This window comes from Ailuropoda melanoleuca, chromosome 1 (genome assembly GCF_002007445.2).
Source record: "Ailuropoda melanoleuca isolate Jingjing chromosome 1, ASM200744v2, whole genome shotgun sequence".
Classification (NCBI taxonomy): Eukaryota; Metazoa; Chordata; class Mammalia; order Carnivora; family Ursidae; genus Ailuropoda; species Ailuropoda melanoleuca.
Genome location: NC_048218.1, coordinates 104,247,021 through 104,252,217, shown reverse-complemented (window position 1 = coordinate 104,252,217; position 5,197 = coordinate 104,247,021). Strand labels below are relative to the sequence as shown.

At 40.7% G+C, this 5,197-nt stretch overlaps 1 pseudogene; it reads left to right on the top strand.

Annotated features, from left to right (window-relative positions):
* Window positions 1-5,197, top strand: part of LOC109490630 — a 30,620-nt pseudogene that overhangs the window by 5,417 nt on the left and 20,006 nt on the right.

The following is a 5,197-nucleotide window of genomic DNA, read 5'->3' as shown; positions in this document are numbered from 1 at the left end:
GCTGAGTAATATTCCATTGTATATATGGACCGCATCTTCTTAATCCAGTCATCTGTTGAAGGGCATCTCGGCTCCTTCCACAATTTAGCTATTGTGGACAATGCTGCTATGAACATTGGAGTGCATATGGCCCTTCTCTTCACTACGTCTGTATCTTTGGGGTAAACACCCAGTAGTGCAATGGCTGGATCATAGGGTAGCTCAATTTTTAACTTTTTAAGGGACCTCCTTGCTTTTAAATAAAGTTTAGTTAAAACTCCGAAGAATGAGAGTTGGGAGTAGAATGGTTATTTTTCAATGGAGAAAACATTGCAAAAAAAATGTGGTGATGGATTTTAAGAGAAATATTTTCCCTTTAATGGGCAGGGGATGGAAAGGGGGAGGCATCTTAACCATGGTTTTATGAGAATGGTAGGAAGGAGACATTTTTCAATTAAAAAAATCTCTCAACATGGATTGCTGGAGGGCAGGTGGGTAGGGGGATGAGGTAACTGAGTGGTGGGTATTAAGGAGGGCACTTGATGTAATGAGCGCTGGGTGTTATAAGAAACTGATGAATCGCTAAATTCTACCTCTGAAACTAATAATACACTATATGTTAACTAAATTGAATTTAAATTTAAAAATTTTTTAAAAATCTCTCAACACTAACAAAGCATGGCAGGAAAAGTGATTAAATTGGAGTCATGGTATATATAGTATATAGAAATTTTGTATTTTGTTTTGATGTACTTTGATCGTATTTTCATATATTTACATAATTTTTATTATAATGTCCAGAAGAAAAAAAGAGAAACCTATAGGAAAGTAAGGAGGGAAAGGAGAGTTATGCGGCATCAAGGACTTCCAATGAATGGAAAAAAATGTATCGAGGGGTTATTTAGTACCCTGTGTGGTGGAAAGGAGTGAGAATATAAAGATACTTTTGTGAAAAGACATAATCAGCGGTTTGGGGAGATTATATCATATGAAAGATATTTAGGGCAAGAAAATGTGCAAAAAGTTGCTTCCCCTCCCAAACCGATCAACAATGAGTATGATGCATACATGAACCCTTGAAGTTTGGAATATCTTTTATGAAATATTAACATGCTCACGCCAGTGAGGCGTCTGCTGATATTCTCGCAAAATGCTCTCGGCACCACCCCTAGCTAACAGTTGCTCTCCCCCGCCCCAATGATCCACCCCCTGATAAAGCCTCATAAATCTGTTTCTTTTTCAGATTTAACTCTTGGGGTTTCCGCTGGATGAAAACCATGATCCGCAGCATCAAGGAGATTAACAAGAGGAAGGACATTTTGCCCAGTCTCACTTCAGGCTATCAGATTTTTGATACCTGTTTCACCATCTCCAAATCTGTGGACGCAGCTCTGGTATTCCTTACAGGGCAGGAAGCAAACAAGCCCAGTTTTAAAAAGAGTACCGGAGCATTTCTGGCAGGAATTGTTGGAGCAGGGGGATCGTCCCCATCAGTTGCTGTATCAGGAATTCTAGGGTTATATTATTTACCACAGGTAATACTCAGGTATCTCAGAATACTGTGCTGGGTGCTGGCTTGTAAAGAAACACAAGCTATGTTTGGGTTCAAGGCAGGAGACAGTCAGGTGCTCAGGTAAGGCTGAGATAAGATGCAGAGACAAGCAGGGATGATGGTGAGCTGCTGCCTCTCTACTTCCTCTGTTCAGTCTGGGCTCAGCAAGTGGGACCTGATGCCTCCCTGAAGGTGACATCAGCCTCTTCTTGTTTAAGAGAGAGAGCATAGGTGAGCTGGGACAGGAAGGAGCGGGGGAAAGAATCTTGAGCAGACTCCCTGCTGAGCCCTGAGCCCTGTGAGGGGCTCAATTTCAGGCCCTGAGATCATGACCTGAGCTGAAAACAGGAGGCGGAGGCTTAATCGACTGAGCCCCCCAGGCCCTCGCTCAGGCTCTTCGGCGTCCCTTAAGAACCTGCTTAAATTTTGCCTTGAGGTTGTGAGTTAGCTGCTCACCAGCCACTATAGCACTGGGTGAGGCACAGTGTAGGTGAGAGAAAAATACCGGCTGGCTGGCCGGCTGGCCGGCTGGCTGGCTGGCTGGCTGGCTGGCTGGTGGGTGGGTGCTAGGTGGGATAAGGAATCCATTTTGTTTCTTGCCTATATTAAAGCTTATTATTCATAACTCTTTTTGTACCATACACCAACACACTGAAATGAGCAAGTGAATTTCACAAGATAGCTAGAATTTTGGATGCTAACACGACAGAATTTTTGTTTTTTACTTAAAATATATATATTTTTTACTTTAAGTTTTTACTTTAATTCCAGTTAGTTAACATACAGTGTTATTTTAGGTCCAGGTATACGATATAGTAATTTAACAGTTCCATACATTGCCCTGTGCTCATCACAAGTGCACTGTTTAATCCCCATCATCTATTTCACCCATCCTTCCCCCCGCTTCCCCTCTGGTGACCATCAGATTATTTTAAATTCAGAAATTTGTGACATGTTTCAACTTAAGAACAGATGATATTAAGAAGAATGGATTATTAAGAAAATATAAATAAACGTCTATAATTATTACTAAGAATGGGTCATTAAAGGGTAGTCAGGATTTATTAATGTGAATGATGATTAAGCTTATTTGTGTTACTAAAGTAATAGGACAATTTGAAGTGATGGTAAAAAGTAGCCTTTACATCGTATTTCTATTATAAAGCTGCAAATACAAATGTATGAGGAACAGGAAAATACTGAGAAACTGAACCAAGAGGAGGGGTTGGGTGACCCAGTTGACATCTTAGGTGTGGGCTTCCTGCAGCTCAGTCGAATGGTTGCCGTGAGCTCTATCTTCCACCAAAAACTAACTGTGGTCCAGACACTGGCTAGAAAACTCTAGATTGATTTTCTCGTTTAAATCCTTGCAAAGAAGGAAAAGGAGTCTTCTATATGATGCTTTCACATTGGTTGTTTCACTTAATATACTGATTACATTAAATTGTTATATATTGTAACATATATTATATAATGTGTATTACTCATTATAGTATACTGAGTATATAACAGGTGTACTTAATGTAAGTAAGATGTAGATGCCATTACCCTGATTTTCTCATGGGGAAACAGGTTCAGAGGGTTTAAGTATCTTGTCCACAGTCTTAAACTAATTATGGAGCCAGAACTAAAAATCAGGCATCTCTGCTTCCTAAATGAGATTCTTTCCTACATATGACCTCCATGATGCAAAGAAAAATGTAAACTTTAGCCAGGGGACTAAGAATAGGACAAGTGGTAGAGAAAAGAGAAAATAAGAATATTTTGTCACATATAAAGGAATTGACAGTCATGGGGCTATGGAATTATAATATAGGAGGCCCTATTAATGGTGACATATTAATAACAAGGGAGGGGTTGGGAGAGAATGTAGCATATGTTCCTCATTCTAGAGCCAGGGAGGCTGGGGTAAGGCACAGCAGAAATGCATGTAAGACTGTCAAGAATTCACGGTACTGATGGAAATACACACAAGAGTCACCAGCAAAATGAAAAAAAAAGTACCTTTTCTTTTATTTAGACAAGCACCTATAAAATAAGGGCTTCTAGAACTTTGTTGGAGAACGTGGCTAGACCTGCAGGTGCAGGTCTCCAGTGAGTCTCAGGACCTAAACACTCAGCAGTCCTGGTGGAGAGAAACAATGAAAGAGAAGATAAAGAAGGAAAGGAGTGGTGGTAGAAAGACACACATACACACACAAAGAAAGGGTCAAGGGAAGGAGGGAGGGAGAGAGAACAGGAGGGAACTGGCCTGCCAAGTAGACTGTCAGTCCTCTTGCTCCATCGTGCATGTGAATGAGAAGCTATAGCTGAGAAAGCACCTGGATGGCTTGACTCCACACCTAGTCTCATGTGAACATAGGTGGAAGGTCAGATGACCTCCTTATCCGTGCTGTGACCCCAGCTGTGAAAACTGCTGCATTGAATGTCATCACCTTAATAATTAGCTCCTCAGACTCCCCTGGAGTGGGGTGGGAAAATGGTGTAAAGGGAGGTCAAAGTGTTCCCTTTGTTCCCCAAAGTCCCCACCCACGGGCTAGGGAGCAGACTTCCTTTTGTGGAAGGATGTGAGAATGAAAGGAGAACAACTGTTAAGTCACCTCCCTCTCCAATAAAAATATTCAGAGATTGTGTAATATGTGATTTGGCTATTGCTTCCTAATAACTGCACGAATATTTTCCATTGTAGGTGGGTTATGCCTCTACCTGCTTAATTCTTAGTGAAAACTCCAGTTCCTATCTTATGTTCGCACAGTAGCCAGTGATAAGATCCTGTCGGATGCCATGGTACGACTCATCCAACATTTTGGTTGGACCTGGATAGGCATCATAGCAGCTGGTGATGATTAGGGAAAATATAGAGTAAAAACTCTTAGGGAAAGAATGGAGAGTGCCAACCTCTGTTTTGCATTCTCTGAAATCATTCCCAAAGTCTATTCCAACGAGAAAATGCAGAAAGCTGTTGATGCCATAAAGAACTCCACTGCCAGAGTCGTGCTTTATGCATCTGATATTGACCTCAATCCTTTTGCATTGGAAATGTTTCACCATAACATAATGGACAGAACATGGATAGCTAGTGAAGCCTGGATTACCTCAGCCTTCATCGCAAAGCCTGAATATTTCCCATATTTTGGTGGAAGCATTGGATTTGCAATACCAAGAACTGATATACCAGGATTAAAAGAATTTTTTTATGACGTACATCCTAGCAAGGATCCAAACGATGTCCTGACCATTGAATTCTGGCAAACTGCCTCTAACTGTACTTGGCTTAATAGCACTGTTCCCTCCAACATTGACCACAGAGTGAATGTGACGGGCAAAGACGACAGATTCATGCCATGTCTGATAAATTCTGTACTGGAGAGTAGAAGTTGGAAGATCTTAAAAATACGTATCTGGATGTGTCTTAGCTAAGAACCACAAACGATGTCAAACAAGCTGTGTATTCAATGGCTTATGCCTTGGATGGTCTAAGTAGATGCGAAGAAGGACATGGGCCATACATTCCAGGAAACACCTGTGCATGTATACCTGACTTTAGCCTTGGCAGGTAGGTTGTTGTTTTGTTTAATTTCATGATATAGTTTGACATTAAAAGAATTCATACTAATAAAAACTTTGACTTGCTTTTTTATTTATTTATTTATTTATTTATTTATT